This window comes from Carcharodon carcharias, chromosome 3 (assembly GCF_017639515.1).
Source record: "Carcharodon carcharias isolate sCarCar2 chromosome 3, sCarCar2.pri, whole genome shotgun sequence".
Classification (NCBI taxonomy): domain Eukaryota; kingdom Metazoa; phylum Chordata; class Chondrichthyes; order Lamniformes; family Lamnidae; genus Carcharodon; species Carcharodon carcharias.
Window position 1 is genome coordinate 33,481,509 of NC_054469.1, and position 13,031 is coordinate 33,494,539.

Consider the following 13,031-nt stretch of genomic DNA (forward strand, 5'->3'; position numbering starts at 1 on the left):
GGAAGTAAGTCATCCTCAATCCCAGAGGACTACCTAAGAACAAGAAGAAGTACAACAACAACATTTATAAAGCACCTTGAACATAGTAAAATGGCCCAAGGCACTTCACAGCGGAGTTACTAAACAGAATTTGACACCGAGCCACAATTAGAGATATTAGGACAGGTGTGCAAGAGCTTGGTCAAAGAAGTAGGTTTCGGGGAGCAGTTTTAAAGGAGAGAAGGTGAGAGAGAGAGACGGAGAGGGTAGTGTGAAAGATTTAAGGGGGGATTTCCAGGACTTAGGCAGTTGAAAGTACAGCTGTCAATGGTGGAGCAGTGAAAATTTGGGAATTCCAAGAGGCTTGAATTAGAGGGGTGCACAGAGGTCAGAGGCTACTAGCAGCTAGCACAATGTTAGTCAAGGATACCAAATGCTGACCAAATAAGATGCTTCCCTTCCAATTTTCCCTCTTCCTCAGGTTTGGAGTAACTTAGTGTGACTCACCCAGGCTTCTGAGTGAAGGAAAACTCAAATCTGAGTTCGGCCCTCCTTGTGGCACTGGCATGATTAAAATAATACACTGTGCTTTCATTAATGCAAACTTGTTTTCTAACTATTGAACTCTGATAGAATAGGATTTGTTTTCTGAAATGATAATGGAAGACCTCTCCCAAATTATGCCAACAGCCCTTATTTATTCATTCTCTCACTGACCACACTCATAGAGGAGAGAGTTGGCCCTGTGATCTTTATTTTAAGTGCAATTCTCCACTGCAAGTTGTAGAAATGGTTATAAACATTGGGATTTATAGCGTCAAAACTGTATTATAACAAAGCTGAGATACAGTTCAATCTGGTACAGCAGGATCAGACAATAATCAATAAGAAAAGCTATTACAGCTGATATTTAATGAGAGGACAACAGTTGAAATTAACATGTATTTTATTGAGAATCTGAGGTGAACGGTCAAGATATTTAACGAGGTTCAAAGACCAGGTAGATCAAGATGGGAGCCTGGCTATCGCAGTGCAACTTCAATGGAAAGCCCCCTGGCACTTGTAAAATTATTGTCCTATTTTATCAAAGACGTTACTCTGTTTTTTTAAGTAACTTCACACTAGCATGTCAAACGTTTGAGCACTAATAATAAGCATTGTAATTTGCAACCTGTCATGCCTAAGTGAAGCCAGGTCTGGGGTTTTAAAAGCTTTTGCATTTATTCTTGTGTTGTGAGCTATATCAGCATTCTGTTCTCATCCCTAATTGCTCTTGATATGTTGAAAGGTACACCCTCAGAGCTATCTTCCTTTAGTCACTTGCTAATGCAGCAATAATTATTATGGAATTACATTTAGGCCAGACCAGGTAAAGATGGCAGATTTCCTCCCCTGAAGGGTATTAGTGAAGCAATTGGATTTTTATAGCAATGCAGCAGTGGCATGATCATTATTGGTGAGACCAACATTTTATTCCAGATTGATTAATTGAATTTAAATTCCCTCAGCTGCCATTGGCAAGTTTTTAACTCAGTTATTAATATTACAGATTTGTTATTTTGTATACTCATTTTGAAAACAATACATCTGTGAACAGCTAATGTCTCTTCAAATTCACATTTTATCAAAGATGTTACTCTGTGTTTTAAGTAACTTCACACTAGCATGTCAAACGTTGCTCCAAGTTCTTACCATCAACTAGTCACCACTATTTCTTATTAAACCTATAAATGTATAATTTATAAACCTCTAGCTGGGTTCTGCTCCTCTGTTTTAAGATAATTCAGGATTAAATACAACATCTTGTTATGTTTCCTGCCTCCAATTAAAAGTACATAATGCACATTTTGTTGTACAATTCGACTTACCATCCAAACCACACAGTTTAAAAAGTAAAGCAGGCCCAGTTTTCAGTTGTGCCTAGCCAGAGTTCACAAGCTACTGTATTATGATTCAGTACAGTTAGAAATATTTCTGTCAAATTTGCCTTTTCCTTTTATTATCCTTCTCCGAAATTCCACACGGGAGCGTTTGGGCAGCCTGTCTGAGAGGATCTTCTATCATGAATCTTTCACATACCTGATAGGATCTCTCATGTCTGGAAGCTTTGCTAGAGCTGTATTTAAATTCGCCCAGACATCAATATGATTTTTCTAGCTGCTATACTGTGGTATTATCATTTCTTACTTCAGTAAAGATTTAGTATCTGTGATACATAATTTACAGTAATCCACAGAAGGTAATAATTAACTGCAAGTTACAAAATAAGACAAGGTTTATTATGGATTACTCAGTTTAACAGCATTAGTGGGCAAGTTTCTAGAGGCCTTAATATGGAGAAAATTAATGCTCTCCTAGACACATGGGTTAACTCAGGACAGCAAAATCATACAATCATTTGAGGAAATAGGATGTGTTGATAAGGAAACTGTGTATATGGATTTTCAAAAGGTATTTGATAATAAAGACTTGCATTTATATTGCGCCTTTCATTTATATAGTGCCACAGATGTGCTAAAGGTCTTGTCGGTGAATTACTTTGGAAGTGTAGTCTCTGTTGTAATGTATAAAACATAGCTGCCAATTTGCACACAGCAAGTTCCCACATCAGTTATGTGACAATGACCAGATAATCTGTTTTTGTAATGTTGATTGAGAGATAATTATTGGCTAGAAAATCTGGGATCTTCTGAAGTACCTAGCAGGGTGATTAAAGTAGTCAAGGAGACACTACACTTCTATTAGGGAGTAGTTTTTGCCTATACTTATACCACTTACAAGTGTGTGTAGTACCTGTACGATGTTCTCAATTGTAAAGGGAACTCTGGCAGGGCAGTTTTTCCACCACGGCATGTCTTTCTGGGAATTTGCCTGCGACTGGAGGAAGAGGAGAAGCAGGATCAGGATCACTACACTTGCAGTGAATCCCATTGTTTCAAGTTGTCCATAAGGAAAATCTTTGCTTTGGAAAACATGGCACCAGTCAGCTGCTTAATGCAAGTGTGAACTGAAGATTGGCTGACATTGCTATTATCCCCTTTGGCAGCCTAGAAGGAGATGAAGCCACAGAAAATGAGGCCTGCAATAACTTTCCCAGTAATAATCTTGCTACAGGAGGTGACAGAGAAGCAGACCTTTCTTATGCAATGTTCCTCTGAGCAGTTATGTTGCCTTGGGTCTAAACTTTGAGAGGGCAGGGGGTCCTGTGAGTACCTCTCCTTTTGCTTTCTTCCCTGCATTCTGCAGCTCTGTGCTCGCGTTCCCCCTGATCCTGCTTCTCCTCCTCCTCCAGTAGCAGGTAAATTCCCAGAAAGAGGGTTAAAATGCTGATAGGAGGAGAAGGTGCCAGAGAAGCAGGCAGCTTCTGCCAGCCCCAAACAAAGCCATCAACATAGGAGTTCATGTGCATTCAGCCTTATAAAGACCCAATACATCAAATGGCAACTGTGGGCCTACCTGTGCAAGACTCACAAAGACTAAATAATTTTAATGTATTTTTAATTTGAATCCTGACAAGAAGAGTCAATGGGGGATTCTTGTCATCTGTGGATGAGGAGGGATGCCCTGCCCACCAGCCAGTCTTTTATGTTATGGCTGGTGGCTATTATTTGGGTGGACACCCAAGGTTTGCCTCTGCTGACGCAATTGCCCACCATTGACATTCAAATGAAAGGATCTCTCCATGATAATATAAACTTTGGCAGGATCAATGGTGGACATCATGGTGGACATATCCTTGTAGCAAAGGAGAAATTTGCCTCCTCCCCACCCCCCCATAGATTACCAACCTCCATGCTTATAAGTTCTGATCTCTTTCTAGTTTAATACCAACTGACATTACTAACAACTGCTACATGAGGGACCAGCCTCAAGGACCTTCATTATATCATTGACAGGAATTACATGGTTCACTTGGTCAGATTTTCATGGTCCCATTCAGGAGTAAATGGTTTCAGGCAAGTAAATAAAATTAAAGTCAGGGTGCAGATCCAAAAGTCTCATTCCCATCCCTGGTGCTAGCTGTTTTCACAGGTGCAGGGAAAGGGGTGGATTGAGAACCCCACAAACTCTGAAATAGAACTTGCCGGCACCATTCTGGAAGTGGGCATTTCAAATCTTTTGCCATTTTTATCGAGGCAGTTGCATTTTAGAAGACTTCCTAAATCACACCTGCAGAGCAGAGGCATGAACCATGGATTAGAGGTGGAAAGATACTAAAAGATGAGTGTTGCCTCCTTTATAGTTCATTATGAAATGCTGTAGCTTGATTTATATCTGTGTTTACTAAAGGATTTAATGACAGTGCTATGATTGAAAAAGATAGTAAGCATTAACTAATATGTTTGCTAGGTTGTTACTTCAGATAACTGGCAAGCTGTCAAGTGAAAGAACAACACTGTAAAAGTGGAAAAGTCATCAAAATGTATTAGAAAAGATTATCCACCGGATAAAGTGCTTTTCTACATTGTGCAATATTGAAAGACTAGCCCAGTGTGCGATCCAGAGTTAACTGTTTAAATTCTCCCCATTGTTCAGTCTCAGTGACCAGAAATTAGTGTAGTATTCAGGTGTAGCCTGACCAGATCATGATAGAGTTTCGTCAGGGCTTCAGATTTATATTGTACTAATTTGGTGATATAACTTGGTCAGCATTCATTTTACTTTATTAACTGCAACACAGCAATGTCAGAAATGAGTAGTGTTCAGTTTACTGTCATTCCCAGAATTCTTACAGGTCCTTTCCCATTCCTTTAGTATGTCCCCTATTTACCTTCCTATTGTTTACTTCATGATATGTCAGTTTTGGCTCGGTGGGAACATTCTAGGGCTTAATTTTCCCGGTTGGGTCACGATCCTGACATCAACCTCTATTCCAGATTGGAAACCCAGAAGAGGCTGTGGTCGGACTTCACTCATTGTCTTCCTAAAGGTAACCAATGACCAATCACGGATAGCAGGTGGATGAGTGAAGTGGGAGATCCAATGGGAGATGATAAGTTGGCAAATTCATCAGGTGAGGTAGGTGCTACTGTGGCAGGCAGGAGATCAAAAGGGTGTTTTAACAAGGAGGCACTCTCTGCACGATTGCTAAAAGCTCAAAATCCTTTTGAGTACAACTGTAAGCCATCAGCGTAGGGAGCTAGAATATAAAAAGGAAGAAGTTTTGCTATAGTTTTACAAAGCCCTGGTTAGACCACATGTGGAGTAACGTGTGGGCTTCTGGGCACATTATCTTAGAAAGGATACACTGGCCTTAAAAGGAATGCAGTGCGGAGGATGCTACACAGGCTGAGGTGAGAGAGGAGATAACTGGTACATTCGAGGAATTTACAATTGAGAATGAGGGGGTATTAGAAAGGCTATTTTTACATAAAATTGAGGATACTGAGGGAGGTCAGAGTGGAAATTTCAGGGGCACTGGTGATAATCTTCCAGTCTTCCTTAGAGATGGAGGACTGGAGAATTGCGAATGTTACTGCTTGCTCAAAAAGGGGTGCAAGGATATAGCCAGCAACTACAGACCAGTCAGTTTGACTTCAATGGCAGGGAATCCTCTGGAAACTATAGTTTGGGACAAAATCAATAGTCACTTAGACAGGTGCAGGATAATTAAGGAAAGCCAGCATGGACTCATTAAGGGAAAATCATGTTTAACTAACTTGCTGAAGGTTTTTAAGGCGGTGACAGAGGACGTTGATAAGGGCAATGCCATTGATGTGGTGTATAAGAATTTTCAAAAGGCATTTGATACAGTGCCACACAGTAGTCTTGTAAGTAAAACTATAGCTCATGGAATAAAAGGGAAAGTGGACATGGATAAGAAATTGACTGAGTTACAGGAAACAGGGAGTAGTGATAAATGGTTATTGAAAGGCCTATTAAGGCCATTAATGTACTAATTAACTCCAAATTTGTGCTGCCCATCCAACCTAATGGCTGGTGGGCAAGCGAAAAAGCCAAGTGGCCTTTACGTTTTTTTAGGAAACATCATCCACGAGCGGGATGAAGTTTCCTAAAGCTTTTACAAACTGAAAGAAACTTTTTTTGAAAAATAAAAACATGTCCCATTTCATGTGACACAATCACATGAGGGGACATGTTTCATTAAATTTTAAATGTTTTTAATAATTTCTTCAAAAAGCGCTTCAATCTCACGGAGCTGCCTCAGGGAGATTGAAGCGCTCTTTCTCGCACATGTGGTGCCGAGCCGATTGTGGGTGGCACTCGGTTCTGCGCTGCTCCCGCCCGTTCCAGCAAAATCACCCGATGTGGGTGTAGAGTATAGACAGGAGAGCAAAATAGTAACATGAGAAACGAGAGTCAGGGAATGACAGGAAGGGACAGAGAGAAAATAACCTAAGACTAAGATGTTACAAAGGTAACAAAAAGGCAAAACTGAAGGCTCTGTATCTGAATGCAAGTGGCATTCTAAACAAAGTAAATTAATTATGGCCCACATTGAAGTAACAAAATCTGATCTGATAGCAATTAAGGAGACGTGGCTGCAGGACGACAAGGATTGGGTCCTGAACATTGAGGGGTGCGTGACATTCATGGAGGATAGGAAGCTAGGTAAAGGTGGAAGTATAGCAATGTTAATCAAAGAGGGCATTGGTGCAATAGTTAGAGATGACCTTGGTTCAGAAAATCAGGATGTAAAATCAGTTTGGGTGGAGATGAGGAACAGTAGAGGGTAAAAGTCACTAGTGGGAATGATCTACTGGCCCCTAACAGTAGCCACAGTGTAGGGAAGTTTAATCATGAGGCAATATTGTATGCTTGTGATAAAGGGACAGCAATAATCATGGGTGATTCTAATCTACATATAAAAATCAGATTGGCAGTCATAGCCTGAAGGAGGAGCTGTTAGAATGATTTCGAGATAGCTTCTTAGAGCAGCATGTTCTGGAACCAACTAGAGAGCAGGTTATATTAGACTTGGTATTGTGTAATGTGACGGGATTAATTAGTGACCTCAGAGTAAAGGCACCCCTAGGTAGCAGCGTTTGATCTTTTACATCCAGTTTGAAAGGGAGAAGAGTGAGTCTAAGAACGGTATCTTAAACTTAAATAAGGGAACTATGTGTGCATGAAAGCTGAGCCAGCTGAAGTGAACTGGGATTCTAGACAAGATGACAGATCAATAGAGAAGCAGTGGCAGACATTTAAGGGGATATTTCAGAGTAAGTATATTCCTGCTATAAAGGAGGCTGTGATGTAGTGTTATTGTCACTGGACTAGTATTCCAGATACCCATGGAAATGCTGTGGAGACCTGGATTCGAATCGCACCACAGCAGATGGTGAAATTTGAATTTTTTTAAAAATCTGGAATTAAAAGTCTAATGATGACCATGAAACCATTGTCAGTTGTCATAAAAACCCTTCTGTTTCACTAATGTCCTTTAGGGAAGGAAATCTACCATCCTTATCCAGTCTGGCCTACATTTGACTCCAGACCCATACAAAGCGGTTGACTCTTAAATATCCTCTCAATCGGCCTAGCAAGCCACTCAGTTCTCAAGGGCAGTTAGGGATGGGCAATAAATGCTGGCCCAGACAGCGATGCCCACATCCCATGATGAATAAAAAAAAGAAAATTGCTAAGTTGAGGACCCACCGCCTGTGGTTAACTAAAGAAGTTAAGGAAAACATCATACTTAAGGAAAAAGCACATAACTGTGCAAAAATGAATGGCACGGCAGGACAGATGACTGGTCAGATTATTAGTAATGGAAGAGAATGAGTAAAAGGTTAATCAGGACAAAGTAATTAGATTATGAGAGGAAGCTAACTAGAAATGTAAAAACGGATAGCAAGAGATTCTACAGGTATTTAAAAAGGAAAAGAGTAAAGTAAAGTGAGTGTTGGTCCTCTAGAGAGTGACAGTAATAGCAGATAATAAGGAAATGTTGGAAGAAATGAACAAACATTTCGCTTCTGCCTTCACTAAAAAGGATACAAAAATCATTCCAGTAATAGCTGTAAATCAAGGGATGGAAGGGACAATGGAACTTGGTGAAATTGCAATCACTAGGGAAATGGTACTGAGCAAACTGATGTAGCTGCGGGCTGACAATTCTCCGGGTTCTGACGGTCTACATCCTAGGGTCTTTAAAGAGATGGCTAATGAGGTAGTAGATGCACTGGTGTTAATTTTCCAAAATTCACTAGATTCTGGAAAGGTTTCATCAGGCTGGAAAGTAGCAAATATAACCCCTCTATTCTTGAAGGGAGCAAGGCAGCAAACAGGAAACTTTAGATCAGTTAGCTTGATGGCTGTCATGGGGAAGTTGTTGGAATCGATCTTAAGGAGTGTTATAGCTAGGCATTTCGAAAAGCTTAAGGTAATCGGGAGGAGTCAGCATGGTTTTGTGAAAGGGAAATCATGTTTAAGCAACTTTTTAGAGTTTTTTGAAGGAGCAACATGCGCGGTGGATAAAGCGTTGCCTGTAGACATACTGTACTTGGATTTCTAGAAAGCATTTGATAAGGTGTCACATCAAAGGTTATTACACAAAATAAAAGCTCATGGTGTAGGAGGTAACATATCAGCATGGATAGAAGATTGGCTAGCTGTCAGAAAACAGAGAGTGTGCATAAATGGGTCTGTTTTGAATTGGCAGGATGTGACAAGTAGAGGCCCACAGGGGTCTGTGCTGGGGCCTCAACATTTTACAATTTACAGTAATGACTTAGATGAGGGGAGTGAAGACATGGTAACTAAATTTGCAGATGACTCAAAGATAGGTAGGAAAGTATGTTGTGAAGAGGACATAAGGAGGTTGCAGACGGATATGGATAGGTTTAGCAAATGGGCAAAGATCTGGTAAATGGAGTTTAATGTGGGAAAATGTGAAGTTGTTCCCTTTGGCTGGAAGAATAAAAAAGCAGAGTATTACTTTAATGGAGAACGGCTGCATAATTCTAAGTGCAAAGGGATCTAAGTGTTCTAGGACATGAGTCACAACAGGTTAGTATGCAGGTACAGCAAGTAACTAAGAAGGCTACTGGAGTGCTATCCTTTATAATGAGGGGAATTGAATATAAAAGTAAGGATTTTATGCTTCAGCTATACAAGGTACTGGCGAGACCGCATCTTGAATACTGTTTGTAGTTTTGGTCTCCTTGTTTAAGAAAGAATGTAAATGCGTTGGAGGCGGTTCAGAGGAGGTTTACTAGATTGACACCTGGAATGAGCAGGTTGTCTTATGAGGGAAGTTTGGACAGACTGGGCTTGTTTCCATTGGAGTTTAGAAGAGTGAAGAGTGATTTGATTGAAGTATACAAGATCCTGATCGGTCCTGACAAGGTGGATGTGAAAATGATGTTTCCTCTTGTGGGTGAGTTCAGAACTAAGGCGCACTGATTTGAAATTAGGGGGTCGCCCTTTTAGGACAGAGATGAGGAGAATTTTTTTCTCTCAGAGGATTATGCGACTTTGGAACTCTCTGCCTCAGAAGGCGATGGACGTGGGGTCATTGAATATTTTTAAGGCAGAGGTAGAGAGATTCTTGTTAGGCAAGGGAATCAAAGATTATCAGTGGTAAATGGGAATGTGGAATTCGAAACATAAGCAGATCAGCCATGACCTTATTGAATGGCAGAGCAGACTCAAAGGGCCGAATGGTCTACTTCTGTTCCTATTTCTCATGTTTACCTCACACTAACCTGCATTAAAATCATAATTCTGCCCACTCACTTAATCCATCAATGTCCCTCGGTAATTCAACATTTCTCTCTACAGTACATACTATGGCCATCAATATTTGTGTCATCAGCAAATATGGCTGAGTTGGACAGATTTTCAATCTGTAAGGGCGTCAAGTGTTATAGGGGTGAGGGGGCAGTCAGGCAAGAAAATGGAGTTAGGGCCACAATCAGATGATCTTATTGAATGGCAGAGCAGGGGCCAAATGGCCAACTCCTGCTCCTGCTTCTTGTATCCTTACGTTCTTAAGCATGGATGTACAGCTCTCTATTGTGTTATCTGTGCCATTAATACATATAGTGAAGAGTTGAGGTCCAAGCACAGATTCTTGTCGGATGCCATTAGTCACTTCCTTTCAGTTACATAATATGGTCCACAAGGGAGAAGATTAGACACAACAATGAACTGATAAACAGCGTCCAATGGGAACAGCAGGCACCAGAAAAGTGCTCTTGGCCACAGGAAAGAAAACGACCCGGCTGTACCATGTGCTGTGTGATAATGATTCTCCCAATCATCCACACCTAGCATGAGCAAGGCTTAAACTTATTAACAAGCTTAACAACTGGAATGTATCATTTGTAACAGTTAGGCCCTGAAAGTACAATATAGAATAGAAGCATCCAAATGCTTCACATATTTGTCTGAAATTTATTTTGCCATTACTTTAGGAGAGATACATCAGTCGCAGTGGCCAAGAATGACTCCTGGGGAGAATTTAGATCTGAGGAACTAACAATGCCATTAAGTGGTAGCTAGACTGGTGTTGGCCAACTATACCGTGGCCCGACATTTTTCTATCATAATGTATAAATAGCTTGGTGACAGTTTCCCATGCAGATTAGCAATATCCTAAACCCACTGCTGCATCTCAATAGTCTCCTCCTTCAGCTCAAAGTCAGAAACTATTAGAAGTCTCTCGGGCCTATGATGACCAAGGTGCAGCCTCTAATGTCATTATGGTTGATGCACTGCTGAACTCAAAGCTGGACCTGTGGAGGCTTGTAAACCATCGAACAGAAGTTCATCTATAATGGGCTCTTTATCCAGGCAATAAGAAAGTGAATCCTCATCTATTGTTAATTTGAATGCAAGCATGTATGGTTTTCTAATGTGACTGAAAAATTCTAATAATTTATCTTATTTCGTTTGCTCCTTTTTTCCGCTTAACAGGTAAAAGTTACTTTACAACTAACAACTCAAGAACTCAAGTACCCTTAAGATAAGGACTGCAGCAGTTCAAGAGAAGTTCCACTGCCACCAGAAGTCTTCCCTCTAGAAAAGAGAAGGCTGAGGGGTGACCTGATAGAGGTCTTTAAGTTTATGAAAGTGTTTCATAGGGTAGCTGTAAAGCAGCTGTCACCACACATGGTGGAGAACCAAGCTAGGGGCTATAAATAGAAGAGAGTCACCAGTAACTCCAATTAGAAATTCAGATGAATCTTCTTTGCCCAGAAAATGCTTAGCACAGGGTGTAGTTGAGGCGAATAATATAGATGCATTGAAGGGGAAGCCAGATAAATGCATAAGGGAGAAAGGAATAGAGGGACATGTTGATAGGATTAGATGAAGACAGGTGGGAGGAGGCTTGTGTGGAATGTAAATAGCAGCATGGACTGGTTGGACCAAATGGGCTGTTTCTGTGCTGTGCATTCTATCTAATTTTGGGTGGGATTTTCCAATCCCACCAGCAGCGGGAATCTTTGTGGGCGGGATGGGAAAATTTCAGCCTGTGTGTTTATTTGCTGGATGGTGAAATGTCCTCTATTTTCTGTATCTTTACTGTATACGCAGCAGCTTGCTTTGTGCTTAAAAACTCATTATATTGAGTTATGAAAACTCATTAGCTTCAAATAGCCATTAGCCATTCCTTTCAGGATAGCAACATTGCAGTAATAATTCTTCCACCACACCCAACTTATCAAAATTGAAGGTTATTTAAATACAATTAGTTTCCATGGTCCATGAATAACATAAGTTGGTTCACTAGGAATATTTCAGTGGACTGTTAAGATGAAGAGCAAAGAAATAAAGAAGCTATAGTGTTAATACAACTTTCATGATTTCAGGATGTGCAAATACACTTAAACCCAGAGAGGTATCCATGGAAGGCAGCTATTCACCCTACTGCCTCTTTACTAAAGCAATCAAAAAGTAATCCCACGATTCTGCTCTCTACCAGTAGTCCTGTACATTTGGAGAGAGAAACAGAGTTAATGTTTCAGGTCAATGACACTCATCAGATTCTGACCAAAGATTATCGACCTGACACCTTAACTCTGGGTTGAATTTTTCCAGGGCAGCTGAGGTCCAGGCATCAAGACCAAAAACAGGAGGCAACACCACTTCGGCTAGTGGAATGACCCAGAGAGGCATCATCTTCACAGCAGCCAATTAAAAGGATATGACCAAGGCTGTCATCCTATGAAGAATGGTGGCCCTCTCACAGGAGCTGCCAGCCCAATCAGAGACCCACAAGCTTAGTGTGCTCAGCACTAGCGGGAGCCATTACTGGGGTTGCACCTGCAGGATGAGGGCACATCGATGGCCGTGTAACCTGGAAGATGGGTATATGAGATCTAGGGGCACTGGGGCCTGCCTACCTCTCCAGGGGAGGGGAAACGGAGATTTTTGAGGGAGAGGATCGGGGGAACACCCTCCATGAACATTGGATGTCCAAAAGAAAGAGGATTCCCCTCCCAGAGCCCACTGGGATGCTGTCAGGTTTACTAGATGTTCTCCTCTCACAGTGGCAGACATCCTAGCCTCTGGCAATGTGCTAGCAAAGGTAGGAAGAGGCCCATAATTGACCTTTTAAGTGGCTCAATTGGGCGTCCCATGGGTGGCCTATCTGCCACCTTTCCCATCGCTGGCAAAATGGTGTAGCAGTGAGAAGATGTCGGGCACACAATGCGCTATTCCTTGCCACTCTGCCAGCCTTTCCGCCTCCAAGTCCATCCCAAAGGCAGTTGAAATTCAGCCCCTAATGTCATTAACTGCCTGTGAAGAAATGGTTGCTCAGTACGAGTTGGTGTAAAATGTGGATGTTTAGGCAGCCCAATCTAGACAGGACAACAAAGTCATGGGGAGTTGTCAATGTGGGTTCACTAAGCCAATTTCAAGGATGGGAAATAATATTAATGAAAGGACATGTGAGACACTGGAACTACATCCACAGCAAGGAGATTTACCAAAGCTTTTGAAATAGTTTGGATTGGACAAATAGAGAAATGTTGTTTTCTTTGGCAGGGGTCAACAATTCAGAATTGTCTCCAAAAGAGTGTGGAAAGTGAGGAAATTTCTTTGAAGTAAAAGGCAGCTGGAACATAAAACGCCTTGAT